Here is a 15,334-nt window from a genome sequence, read left to right on the forward strand (position 1 = left end):
ATTAAGTTTATGGAATTTATTCTAGAAAAACGGAGTTAAAACAAACAAGCAAGCAAACAAAAGTCCCATGGAATTCTTGACTTTTCAGTACAAATGACTAGAATGGAAAGATTTGACAGAATACAAAATAGACTACCAAGTGTAATGAAATCTTCCTCTTTTTCAGATGAATGTGGATGGAAGCATGAGAACTGAAAGGCAGTGGCAGTATTAGATCCTATCCCCACATTCTGTGTCCTCCCTCCCCCGAGAATAGAGTGGAGGTGAGAAAAAGGGAAGAATACTCTTGTTTGGGCAAAGGGCAAAAGAGACAAGTGCCTAGTGTCTGGTGGAGCATGACCAAGTCCTGTAGTAGTGCAGTGGCAACGGCCTCAGTAACAATCCTGATTTTGATAACCTTGACAGTTTTGAGAAGTCCTTGTCAGTTATTTTGTTAGAATATACCTCAATTTGTGTTTGTCTGATTTTTTTCCTATGATTAGATTGAGGTTATTATTTTTTTTTAGAAGAGAGATTATAGAAGTAAATGCCATTCTTATCACAACCTATCAAGGGCATACACCATCAACATGACTTATCATGATCCTAACCTTGATCACCTGGCTGGGGTAGGCTTTGTCATTTTTTGCCTCTGTGTATATTTTTTTTCCCTTTCCAACTTTTTGAAAGGAGTCACTTGCACAAGCCGCACATAATGGGTGAGTTGGAATGCTCGCTTTTAAATTAGAAAAAAATACTTAATTAGAGATTGGTCAGAATGAACGTTAAGGGCCAGCACCGTGGCTCACTTGGTTAATCCTCTGCCTGCGGCACTGGCATCCCACATGGGCACCGGGTTCTAGTCCCGGTTGCTCCTCTTCCAGTCCAGCTCTCTGCTGTGGCCTGGGAGGGCAGTGGAGGATGGCCCAAGTGCTTGAGCCCCTGCACCTGCATGGGAGACCAGGAAGAAGCACCTGGCTCCTGGCTTCAGATTTTAACAGCACCAGCTGTAGTGGCCAATTTGGGGAATGAACCAACGGAAGGAAGGCCTTTCTCTCTGTAACTTTATCTGTCAAATAAATAATAAAAAAAGAATGTACTTTAAGCTAATTAGAGAATAAAAGGTCTTATTTTAAAAACACATTGAGAACTGCAGTACTTCTGCAAATGTACCCCCCATTCTTAGGAAATAACGAATTTATGGAATAATAATAATATATAGTTTGTAAGTTGCAACATTTTTAGGGGTATGTTAGTTTATTTGTCTAACTTTATTACTTATCATGAAAGCATTCCATAAAACTGGAAAATAATTGGAGGTTGAATATGTATTAAAATGAATGTCTTTTACATTGAGCTACTCTAAATACTCTAAATATAAATCTCTATATTGGAACTGTTCAAGATACTTTTGTTTATAGGAGGATGAATCATTTGAAGAGCAAGCTATTGTACATGAAACAATTTTATGCGAATATCCTTGAACCCACTGAATGAATTGATGTGGTTGGCCAAACTTTCTTACTTATAGGCCAACTTCAAGAAGACACATAATTTTAAAATATCTAGACAGTCTCTCTGGGCAATAAAGCTTTAGAAACCTCAGGTATCCATTCAATGGTCAATTGTATTTCTTGTCTGCTTTATTTAGCGATTTAGGTACATAGTGGATTGATGACCAACATCAAAAGTTTGGCTGAAATAGAAAAATATTGTGTACAAAAGTCATTGGGTAATTCTGTGTTTTTCATCCTTATTACTGGACACAGAAAGGACTGCGCCGAGTACACACTGTCTTAGTTAGTGAACTGCTTTTTTATTACTACTGATTTTAGAGAGCATGTCTTCTAAGACCACCAAAGGTTGATCAGTAGTTCACCATAATATGGCCATCAATTTCACACAATAACCTCTGAATAAATTTCTTTCTACCTAATCCAAGTCTTCATTCTCTGTCCTTTTCATTTAACATTCTTCCTATCAGGTAAATATCTGGATTCAACTACTTAGCTGTTGTTACTTCTGGCAGCACAGTAATGTACAGAAAAAAGAGAACTTTGTAATTAATATACAATTATTCTTAGGTGTTTAAATTTTAACTGAAAAGTGATCCCTGTTAGGAATTTGGGAAACATTATGTTGAGTGAAATAAGCCAATACCAAAGGGACAAATACCACTTGTTCTCCTTGATAGGTGACAACTAACTGAGCACCAAAAAGGAAACCTGTTAAAGTAAATGAACACTATGAGAAATGGTGACTTGATCAGCCCTCACCCTGACTGTTGATGAGCAGCTTAATATGGTATCCCTCTTAGTATTTTTTTTTGTTTGTTCTACATAATACTTTTGGTTGAATACTGTAATCAATACACAATTCTTCTTAAGTGCTGAAACTTAACTGAAAAGTGATCGCTCTTAAATATAAGAGTGGGAATAAGAGAGGGAAGAGATGTGCACTTTGGGACATGCTCAAGCTGACTTACCTCAAACGGTAAAGTTAGAAACATGCCAGGGGATTCGAATTCAATCCCATTGAGGTGGCATGTACCAATGCCATCTCACTAGTCCCAGTGATCCATTTCTGTTCACAATTGATCATAATGATAGGACTAAGAACCAAAGGGAACACAGAAACAAGAATAGTGTCTGCAAATACTAGCTGATAGAATCAAAAAGGGAGAGAAAGATCCAACATGGGAAGTGAGATACACAGCAGACCCATAGAATGGCAAATGTCCTAACAGCACTCTGGCCTCAGAATCAGCCCTTAAGGCATGTGGATCCGGCTGAAATGCCCATGAGAGTATTTCAGGCATGGAAAGCCAAGACACTCTGGGGGAAAAAAAAAACCTAAATGAAAGATCTCCACGAGTGAGATCCCAGTGGAAAGAATGGGTCATCCAAGAAGGAGGTACCTTTCTCTGAAGGGAGGAGAGAACTTCCACTTTGACCATGGCCTTGTCTAAATATGATCAGAGTCGGTGAACTCAGGGGGCTTCCATAGCCTTGGCAGCTCATGACAAGAGCCTAGGGTGATTACTGATGCCATAAACAAGGGTGTCAATTTGTTAAGTCAACAACAGGAGTCACTGTGCACTTACTCCTCATGTAGGATCTTTGTCCTTAGTGTGCTGTACATTGAGATTTAATGCTATAACTAGTACTCAAACAGTATTTTTCACTTTATGTTTCTGTGTGGGAGCAAACTGTTGAAATCTTTTCTTAATGTATACTAAACTGATCTTCTGTATATAAAGAGAATCGAAAATGAATCTTGATGTGAATGGAAGGGGAGAGGGAGTGGGAAAGGGGAGGGTTGCGGGTTGGAGGGATGTTATGGGGGGGAAGCCATTGTAATCCATATTCTGTACTTTGGAAATTTATATTCATTATATAAAAGTAAAAAAAATGTAAAAAAAAAAGACAACTTTGCAATTTAAAAAATTAAATACAAAGCAACTGTGGTAGACATTTGGCCCAGCATTTAATCTGCCTCTCGGGACACCTATATCCCACATCAAAGTGCCATGGTATTTGGAAATTTATATTCATTAAATAAAAGTTTGAAAGAAAAAAAAAAGAGTCCCCCTCCCCCCCTCATCTTTTTATGTAGATGAAAATAAATAAATAAATAAATATTTTAAAAGGTTAAAAAAAAAGAAATGGCCCCTTAACACTCTAATATATGAAGTTAAATGTTAGTGAATTTAAAAACCTAATAAGTCAGAAAATGAAGTATGATACTTTTCTATTAAATATTTTGATTCAGCCAATATAAGTTGTATCCTTTTGTTTGTTTGTTATAATTTCATCAGTCATTGAAGCAAGATCTAGAACAACATTTTTATATTGATTTTTTTAATTTTAGTTCTTCCAGGAAAATCTAATTGAATGACAATTATTTATTTCTTAATTTTAGAGGATTTGGGGCTAGAGGTTTTATGAGTTATTGAATATTATAATTTCTTTAAAAAAGAAAAATAAGATAAAATAGTTGGTGAAATGATAGAGTACCCAGATAAATATTCTAATCATGTCATATGACAGATTATAAAAATGGAAGCCAGAATAGGTAAATTATTTCTTAGTATACCTGGAGATGTGATGTGACAGATTCTATTAAACATACTTAATAATACCCATGATGATATACACACAGAAAAAAGACCCAAGAAACAACACATAGAAATAAATTTGTTGGAAAGATAACTAGTAGAATTTGGAGCACAAGTTCTGTGGATAAGAGAAGAAAAAGCCAATCTAGATTGTAACTAGAAGTTTACAAAGAATTTGCAAATAACATTACCTTTTTGAGAATTTAATCAACCTGGGCATGAAAAGACAACCTGTCTTAGAAAGACAAAGATGCTTTCAGAAAAGTAAGCTCTGAGTAATTTCTGATTGCTTGAATTTACACTTCTAACAAAATATCTATATCAATCATAATGATGGTAGGTTAAGCATGAAAAAATAAAATAAGCAGCATTACAATGTCAAATAAAATCACTGCCCATCCAAGAACACTACAAGGATGTGAATACTGTAGGACAGATATCTCTGCCCTCTTTCAGCACCTTAACTTCACCTAATTCTGACAATTATTTCAATGTTACAACTAATTCACTGCTTTTTGTAATCCCATGTTAACTAACCTGCTTTCTGAATAAGCTATGCTTTCTCATTGAAGAATCAATCAACAAGAGTAGCCAATCCAAAGAAATAAGCATTATGTACACCAACATATATATATCTAATTGTAAATATATATATATAATTATAAATCAATAGCAAACTTATTAAAATTTCTCAATCCATGCACACAAAAATGTGTTAGCCAGAGGACTGAAATATCTAATACCTCAACGATTAAAGTTTATGCTAACAATAGCACACATATATGATGTGTTGACAACAGAATCACAGGCATGATTAATCTGGTTTGACCTTTTTATGCTAACCGATCAGCCTTTGGAGCCTGCAGAATGAGGACAGTTTCTGGATCACCTAATAAATTCATTATCTGAAAAATCAGGAATGAAACTGAGCTAGTTAAACTCCCAGTATCACCATTTTAATGGCAGGTATTATCTATACCACCCAAAATAAGTATAATTTATTTTAACTTGAATTACATGAAAAGTAGTTATTCTGGGCTCTGTTATATATGTGGGAAAACTAACATCACGTGAAGTTATACAAGTTTTTTGAATTGACACAATTAGTAATTAGTAATTAGAATTCGAGTCATATCTTCCTAGGCAGAGATTGCAATCCCAAATAACTGCAGAGGCAATAAGAGAGTAAAGATGGTGTAGTGTAATAAGGGCAGCTTAAACTTGCTATAGCAACACAGGTTTCCAGTATTGCATGGCAAATCAATAACCTTATTTTATACAAAACTTCTCTGGGCATTTTAGGCTGAGTAAAACACTTATATGATTCAATTTGTTGCTGTGTGACACAAATCTGTGGTTGTCAAAGGTCATTGAAGTTTTATTTGAAGCAATATTGCTTGATGAAAACTGGACTATTAATATTCCATACTACTTAATGCTGGTATATGCATATTCTTTAGAAACCAGAAGTATGACTGATTTTTTTGTACAAACTTGGGAGACCATATCCTACCTCTTTTGAATAGGAATTTCAGATGTACCTGAAGGCAAAGCTAGAATTTTCCTAGAGAAGTACTTACCCATTATTTTACCACAAGGGCAAGCAGTTAAATATTTTCTCTGAATTTTTATAGAATAAGCTAGGATATGATTTTGAATTGAGTTACTTTTAGTATCGGAATTGCCAACAAGACAGAATAATACTTTAGAACTATGTAATTTGTGGTGTATTTGATTATATATAAGTAGACTGCTTTGGAAACTACATTTTACAGTGTGTGTTCAACATTCTCAGTTACACTTTTGGTTCACTTTTCCTAAATCTAAAGTTAAAGAACTTCTGCATGGGGAGAATTCACTGAAAATTGTAATTAAACCAGATAAATAGTACCCTGTGGGCAATGATGTCTTAACAACACTTGGTTTTGTCCAGGTATTTTCTCGTATAAGCTTTCTTGCTCTCTCTGACACAAGAGGGAAAGTTATTTGTTTCACTTTATAATATTTAATATGATACAAATAATATAATTCAAAGTATATAATATAAATATTTCTCAATTTAGACTTAAGGAAATAACTTTTCATTAACAAAGAAACAATAAAGACATTATACAATAGTTTCTATAGATATCATTATATTATATTTCCTGCAACTTGCATAGTATAATTATAAAATATATGCTCCCTAACTGTTGAAATCTTTACTTAATATATGCTAAACTGATCTTCTGTATATAAAGAGAATTGAAATTGAATCTTGATGTGAATGGAAGGGGGAAGGGAGAGAGAAAGGGGAGGGTTGCGGGGAAGTTATGGGGGGGGGGAAGCCATTGTAATCCATAAACTGTACTTTGGAAATTTATATTCATTAAATAAAAGTTAAAAAAATATATATGCTCCCTGTGTCATTTAGTGGTCGAATGTTGCCCAGATAACTACATTGAAATAAAATGTGAAATTTATTAGAATATGACAGTTCTTATACTTCCTGTGACAATATATTCAGTTTGTATCTCCATAGTGTTAAGTTTAGAATAAATAAACACAAATCTGATTATCTTACTTTGTATATAGATTTGTATTCTTGAAAGGAAAATAATTGCCTAATTAAAGTAACAAATATTAAAACTAGGTAGACAACAATATTCTGCAGTACTTTCCCTGTTACATTTATAGATAAGAATGAGGAGAAAAAAATAGGGTAGGTCAATTCAGGGTAAGTGAATCATTCTTAGTTGAGAAAAAAATTGCCTGTTGACTGCAGCCTGGACAATTTTTATTCAAGTTTTCCACTCACTGAGGGACCCAACCTCAGAGACACTATCTACTCAATTGTGTACCAATGACGTATCCATCTTCAGATCAAGTCTACTGAGGTTCAAGTAATATCAGAAATTGACCCAGTGGTGGCCTGAATATTGTACTTATAAAAGCAAGTCTCAAGGTACAATACTTTTTCTTTGACTGTTTAAAAAGCAGAGTTTTGCTTCAAAAATATGAACTAAAATCACAAAACACATCACTACAAAATTCTGTAAAATTTTGTATAGAGGTGTTCTTGTTATTAACAATTTTGGTAATTTTGCTAAGAATCCTAATAGTGCTAATATTTTCTATCCCAAGGATTATAATTAATTAAACTATTGATACATCTTTCTTTTTAAAATGTACAGGATGTTATATCATTAAGTTAATAGCTATTTATTAAGTACCTACTGTGTGTCATTTACCTACAACTGTGTTAAGAACTTACATCTCCAAAATGAACATTACTTGATGTATTCTACTGTTAGAATGATAGAGCTGGGAGGTAGCAACAGGGATCTCATCACTAGGCTTCCCCTAAATTACTGTTGATTGATGGCTATCTTCTTTATCTATGAAGATCTCCTTGGGTGCAAGTGCTATCAAGTCATTAACAAATTCCATCAACGAGAAGTTGTCCCTAATAACCAATGTCATTCTGGAGCCAAAATCTATTTGGTCTAATTTTATCTCCATTAAAATTGTAAATAGCTAGACTATTAATGTGTTCTCGTAATTAAATAATATAACTTAACTATATTTCTCATTTCTTTTTTTATCCGTGCTTTCCTCAAAGAAAGCTGTGTCTGTTTTCATTTCTAACGTGCACCCATCAAGTTTCAAATACCACTCTCACCTTTTGAACTTTGCCCCATTCTTTTTCTAAATGTTAAGTTGCCCTTTTTCCTAACATGTAATTATGTGAAAATTTCTTTAATATTAAAAAAAAATTTTCATCACTCCTCTGCCTCTTAGATAGTATCCTTTATTTTTTTTTTCTTTTAGAAACTTACTTATTTGTTTAAAAATCAGAGTTATGGAGATAGAGGGAGAGACAGAGAGAGAGGCTTTCCATCCATTGATTCACTCCCCAAGTAACAGCAACGGCCAGGGTTGAGCCTGGTCAAAGCCAAGTGCCTGGGTCTCCTACATGGGTGGCAAGGACCCGAGCACTCTGGGACACCTCCTGCTGCTTACCCCAGGCCAAGACCATTAGCATGGAGCTGGATCAGAAGTGAAGTGGGGACACAAACCCCACCTTATGGGATGATGGTTTCACCTGCTGCAACACAATGTTGGCCGCTAGCTTTTATTCTTTCTGTGCTAGTCAGGTTGCTCTGCCTTCTCTTCCATTCTCCCCATAACCCTCAGTAATCTGACAACTTTTCTCACCCCTATACAGAAACTATACTTGCTTGCATCACTAGGATCCTAACTGAAAAGTCTAATTATTACTCATGTCTCTCTATAGCATGAGTGTACAAGATACTTAACACTAACAACCACTGCTAGCACTGTTAAAATGTCAGCTATTTAATTCAGCCTAGTACTCATATTCTCCTTTAAATTTGACTATGTCCTAGATTTTATGGCTAAAACATCTCCTGATTTAACTTTACCCTCTTAACCCTTTCACTGTTATTCATGGTTCCTCTTTTTCCACTCAGTCCTTAGATTTTTTTTAAAGATTTATTTATTTATTTAAAAGTCAGAGTTGCATAGAGAGAATAGGAGAGGGAGGGAGAGAGATCTTCCATCCACTGGTTCACTCCTCAAATGGCCACAACAGCCCTGATTTTGCCAAAGTGAAGCCAGGAGCCAGGATCTCCATCCAGGTATCCCCATGGTGCAGGGATCCAAGTACTTGGGAAATCTGCCACTTTCCCAGGCACATTAGCAGGGAGCTGGATTGGAGGTGGAGCAGCCAGTACTCTAACCAGTGCCCATATGGGATGCTGGCATCGCAGGTGGTGGCTTAACCCATCAAGCCACAATGCTGGCCACCCCCTAATTCCTAGATTTTTTAAAAGTAAACTTTATTTTTAATTTCAGAATAGCCTAAGGTTTACAAAAAAAATGTGAAGTAAATTTTTCATATATCTCATGCCCAGTTTTCCCTAATATTATCATCTCATATTAGTATTATTTATTCATAATAATTAGTAAAACACACTCAGCTTCCTTTATTATAAGCATCTACTATAGTGTGACATATTAGTCACAACTATGAACCACACCCAGTTTCCTGTAAATTTCTTTCCATTTTATTCCTGCCATCTCTCCAAGTCCTATCAGTCTTTATTCAGAGTCACAAGCACCTATTTCTTCATGTTTATTCTTTGTATAAACCCATGTACATACACAGATTACACATCTATTTATAAAAAACAAAATTTATACCCCAACTCAGATGCTTTTCTGTTGTTCACGTTCCAAATACCTCCTGAATTCAGCCTCAATCAGTTAAACATGTGAACTTTATTTTAGGATTTAGGATGGCCTTCCTACTTATATATCGATAAAGATATGAGTCATCTTTTTGTCTCTTTCCCCCTAGAATCCATATCCATTTGGATATCACACATCATCTGAATTATATACCTCAAGTTGCATATTCAATATCCTTTACTGATTCAGAATCAGCTCATCTCCCAAAAGGTGATGCTTTCACTTTCTATAGTTTCTCCTTCCTTTTTCTTGCTATTTTTCATATAATTCCAAAAGTTGTTGTCACAGTAACCTTTTCAAACAAATAATGTATGTATTTCTCTTATAAATTATTTGTTTGCCAATGATCATCCCCAGGTTTCATGTGCTGGTACCTTCAATAAAAAATATCATTTATGATTAATTTTCAATATTATCATTCCTCACTGTTAAAGCACACTTACCCTTGCATAGACATATGCACACATCCTGTGATTCACCTATAACAAATTACTTTAAAGCCCCTTGTATCAAATATGTCTGGTGCCAGTGCCACATCTTTCCTACCTCTGATATCAGTTACTACTCTAGGATCAGCTCCACACAGCCCCATTCTCTCTGTGCTACCCCAAATGCATCACAGCTTATGCAGCTTTTGCTCTCAGATCCTCTTCCCCAGCTGCAGGAGATGCATTATTCTACCACCATCACAGCCAGAATATGGTGATAACATCCCTTGTGGGCGGTACTCAACTACCAGTGATGATAATGTTACACCCTTCTTAGATGGACAAATATTGGAGACTTTTCCTTTGTTTCTATGAAATACTGATGGAACTGAATTTCTGTTGCCTACAGCAGGAAACTCAGAACGAGAACTTACATTTGCTTTCATTCCTCTGTCTTTCCCATGGTGCTTTCTCCCTTACTCCTGTTAACCAGTTTCACCCTCCAAGGAAATCATTTATAGTCAAACATAACTCAGGTGTTACCTTGAATGAAGTCAAGAAAGTCTCTGCTTATCATATCAGTTTTGCAAATGTAATTATCCTGGTCAAAACTACTCTGTCCATGAATGATTCCCATGAAAAAGTCCCATTTCCCCCCACATTGGGATCTGGGATCATATATTGACCCCTCAGTAAAATTTTGTTTATATTATAAACATTTAAAATTTCACCATATTGAATGAATGATTTTTGTATGGCATTTGACTGAAGGAGATGAGATATTATTCCTGTAACAATCACTGATTTAATCAATGCTTCTTTAAATTGGAGTTTAAGGAAAAATGTTAAAGCTTATCTAACAATAGATATATACATACTTTCTAGGAGAACATGTAAGATGTAGAAAGAGGAGCATTTATAATGATCCTCACATTAAGAATTTAGAGAATGTAGTGCTAGCTGGAGTCAAAGGAGAAAGAAGAGAAAGCATTAGAGATTAAATATCAAGTAGAACTATTTGCCCTTTATGTAGAACTAGAAAGAATGTCTTGAAGCTGTGGAATTAAGATTTGTCAGCAAGTCCTCTCACATGGCATGAGAAACTAGGCAAAAGAGGAATAAACCATGTGCAAAGAATAAAATCAATTATACATTCACAAGAACGAAGACTAAGTTTATGGGGACTATTGAACTGTGGAAGACAGCCAGTTTGTCAGAGATCGACGCACACAGGGAGAACAAAATTAAGATGAGCCAAAAATCTGAATAAACTTGCTTTAAAAGATGACAGTCATCAGAGTGACTTAGAGAAACAAGACAGAAGTTGAGTTAATTTGACTTTTTTTTTTTTTTTTTTTTTTTTTTGCTGGAGTCTCAGGCTACTTTGAAGAAGCTCTTTCAGCAACATTCCTTCTGGCTTTTCAAAGGGCTATTCCCAAAGAGGTTGTGAGGAAGTATAAAGTCAAATTGTTGTGAATTAATGTTAAAATAGTGGGTATTTTAGTATATTTGACTTTGAACACAGTTGAGCGGGTGCACTTCACATTATAGGTTATGACATTTCAAGGATCTACTTACTTACGAAGGAACAGCACAGATGGTATTGAGAAATGAAGTACAAATTTTCTTATTTTTGTTCCAAAGTTTACATAGAAATATGCAATGAAAAGAATAGGTATGATGGAAATTAAAGATCAGTGTAGAATCAAAGAGAAGTGATTTAAATATGGGAGTATATTACGTATTGCTCAGCCAATGAAGATTAATATATATGTAGTTAAAATTACATTTGATAACTTTCCTTGAGACAAGTTGCGGTGTGACAATCCCAATTGACTAAAATATATACTATTTGAATGTTAATATATATAAAAGCAATACATCACATTTTTGTCTTCAAATTTAATTACATTTAGGCATTGTGGTGCAGGGGGTTAATCTGTCACTTGGGAAGAGCACATCTCATATTGGAGTGCTGATTTGAGTTCTGGTGGCTCTGTTTCCAATCAGGGGATATAGCTCAAGTGTTTGGATCCCTGCCACCCACTGGGGAGACTTGGGTGTAGTTCTTGATTTCTACTTCAAGCCTAGCCCACTCTCTGCTGTTGTACATTTGAAGGAGCAAGAAAACATGGATGTCTGTCTCTCTTTCTCTTGCTTTCTCCTTGTCTCTGTCTCTCTCTCTTCCTTTAAAGTGATGAAAACGGGCCAGCATTGTTGCATAGAGTGTAAAGCTGATGACTTTGATGCTGGCATCCCATATGGGTTCTTGTTTGAGTCCCAGCTGCCCTGCTTCTGATCCAGGTCCCTGCTATTGGCATGTGAAAATGGCAGGCCAAGTATTTGGGACCCTGCCTTCATGAAGCTCCAGGCTCCGGGCTTTGGCCTGCCCCAGTGCTCTCTGTTGTGGCCATCTGGGGAGTGAACCAGTGGCTGGAAGCTCTCTCTCTATATATAACTCTGACTTTCAAAATAAATTAAAAAATAAAGCTTAAAGAAATAAAGTGATGAAAGTAAACATGGGGCAAGCGCTGTGGCGTAGCAGGTAAAGCCTCCGCCTGCAGTGCCAGAATCCTATATGGGCTCCAGTTTGAGACCTGGTTGCTCCACGTCCAATACAGCTCTCTGTTATGGCCTAGAAAAGCAATGGAAGATGGACCAAGTCATTGGGCACCTGCTCCCGCGTAGAAACGTGGAAGAAGCTCCTGGCTTCTGGCTTTGGATTGGCGCAGCTCCTGGCTTTGAATTGGTGCAGCTCTGGCCATTTTGGCCATTTGGAGAGTGAAACAGTGGATGGTAGACCTTTCTCTCTCTGCCTTTCCTTTTCTCTGTGTAACTGACTTTCGAGTAAATAAATAAATCTCTTTTTTTAAATAAACAAGTATTTGTTAATTTAATTGCAAATCCTTCCAAAATATCCAGATGTGTGTATGTGTGTATGTTTCTGTGTGTGTGTATGATAAACATTAAACATCATGATCAATTGGGAAGTATCCAAAAATCTCAAAGTTTATTTAACAGATTATAAATCATTATATCATATGTACTAGCTTCTTATTGCTATATAAGGTATCATTTTTCAGGATCCATTGATTAGGGCATGAACATCTTTGAGGGCTACTATTTAATATGCCAAAAACCTTCATCTAATTAGAAAAGGAGCCATTCCATATGCAAAATGTATCTATCATATCCCATGGTCCGTAACAGCTCAAGTCCAAAATTTCATCTAAGGCTCCAGAATTTCATTATCCTAGCCATTTAAATTAGCAATGGATGAAGCTTTCAACATTATCCATCCTGGGAAAAAATTCCTCTCCATATGTGCTTCTCAAAACTAGTAAACAAGTTATTTGCTTCTAAAATGTAACATTAGAAAAGACATAGGAAAGTAGCTATAGACATCCTCATTCAAAATGGGAAAAAAATGAAAGTATAATGGAAACAATTTATTGCAATAAAATTCTAAATGTAATCAAGTAAGCATCTCTATATTTCAAAGACTGTGAACAATCTTCTAGACTTGCTATAAGGAACAAGGAGAAATGCTGCCATGTCAACACTTTGCTTGGAAATCTCATTTGAATACCTAAGTCTGTTACCCAACAATTTCTACTTTTCATATAACTCATTAGACACAAGTCATCTGACTTTCTTGCACTGTAGAACAAGGATTTCCTTTGCTTCAGTGTCCAATAACAGTTGAACCTCCAATAATGTTTCTCAAGCTCTGTCCAGAAGAAATTTTAACATTCATATTTCAGGCCGGCGCCGCGGCTCAATAGGCTAATCCTCCACCTAGCGGCACCGGCACACTGGGTTCTAGTCCCAGTCAGGGCGCCGAATTCTGTCCCGGTTGCCCCCCTTCCAGGCCAGCTCTCTGCTGTGGCCAGGGAGTGCAGTGGAGGATGGCCCAAGTGCTTGGGCCTTGCACCCGCATGGGAGACCAGGAGAAGCACCTGGCTCCTGCCTTCGGATCAGTGCGGTGCGCTGGCCGCAGCGTGCCGGGCCGCAGTGGCCATTGGAGGGTGAACCAACGGCAAAAAGGAAGACCTTTCTCTCTGTCTCTCTCTCACTGTCCATTCTGCCTGTCAAAAACAAAACAAACAAAAAAACAAAACAAAACAAAACAAAAAAAATTCATATTTCTACCAACAGTCTGCTAATGACTATTTTAAGTAATCTCAATGACAATGTAGCTTTTTTATCTCCCATGTTCCTACTTCATTCTGAGTTCTATCTAGGGATGTCTTTAATACCCAATTTCTTCAAGGTGATCCGAAATATCATGTTCATCAGACCTCTCCCAGCTGGACTGCTGGACTAAAAAGCCAAAAATGTGTTAGTTATTCTTTACAGCATCACCCATTTCCAGATCCTAATGTCTATACTAATTTCTTGCTGCTATTTATGATATCATAGTCACAGCTCTCCTGAGTTGAGTGGTAAACATCTTTGTAAGCCATTATTTAGTCTAACACATCATACTAATAAATTTAAAGAACACATGATCATTTCCATAAATTAAAAAACAAGCCTAACAGACTTTAATATATTCATAATAAAATTTCTTGATAAACTAGAAATAGAAAATACTATCTTCAATTTGATAAAATACTAAAATCTGAAGATATATAGAATACTATAAGGGTTTAAATTGGGCAATAACTATACTACTTATGGTAACTTTGAAATAAATGTTGTGCAGAACTGAAAATTTGAGATGTAGTGGTTTAATGGTAAAAGCATGAATGTTTTCCTATAAGATGGAAGGTATGCAAGAATGTTTGCTCTTCCACTTCTATTCAACATGGTACTAGGTGTTCTAGCCAATGCATTTAGACAATTTTTAAAATAATGTAGCATAAAACTTGAAAAGGAAGATATAAAAGTGCATTAACAGAAGATATGATATGTGATTCAGTATGTAAAAAAATTTCAAGACATACACACACACATAATACACTATTAGAACTCAAAAATTTAGTAAGGCTAGAGAATGCAATATCAATATATAAAACTGTTATGCTTCAATACTCTAAATTTGAACAATTCAAAAATTAAATAATTACATTCATAATAGAATAAAAATTAAAAATTAACAATACATTTTAAATAATAAATATATAATTTATTTGAAAAAAACACAAAACTTTGTGAGACAGGTAAAAGTACATTCAAATGTATGAAGAGATATTGATTATTGCTGATTATTTTCAGTCCCCTCTAAATAAAGTTTAATTGTTGCACTGGCTTCTGCATCCACCCTAGGATAGGCAGTCACTTCTGTCCTGTGACACACACATAGGCACTCTTCTCTTCTTGGTTGAATCGAACAACCCATGCTTTTCTGTCATTCCATTCCAATGAGAAAACCTGCCTTGATCAGTCCAACCTAATCCACTGTACTCTAAAACCTTCATTTTTGGAAGATATCAGAGAAGGAGATACAGAGGAAGCAAAGAAGAAAGAGAAGATGTTAGATATTCTTGCCTTCTAAGTGATCATTCTTTGGCTTTATATCTACAGGAAAATAGTACCATATTCCATGTTAGTT

At 35.7% G+C, this 15,334-nt stretch overlaps 1 long non-coding RNA gene across 2 annotated transcripts in view; it reads right to left on the reverse strand.

The window, feature by feature from the left end:
• Positions 1 to 14,948: 14,948 nt before the first annotated feature.
• The window catches only part of LOC103349819 (uncharacterized), a 43,130-nt gene continuing 42,744 nt past the window's right edge, over positions 14,949 to 15,334 (reverse strand). For both annotated transcript variants that reach the window (XR_011388966.1, XR_007922879.2), the window contains one exon: positions 14,949 to 15,194. This is a non-coding gene — a long non-coding RNA (uncharacterized lncRNA). The remainder of the gene's footprint in view (positions 15,195 to 15,334) is intronic.

The sequence above is a fragment of the Oryctolagus cuniculus genome, chromosome 5 (genome assembly GCF_964237555.1).
Source record: "Oryctolagus cuniculus chromosome 5, mOryCun1.1, whole genome shotgun sequence".
NCBI classification, from domain to species: Eukaryota; Metazoa; Chordata; class Mammalia; order Lagomorpha; family Leporidae; genus Oryctolagus; species Oryctolagus cuniculus.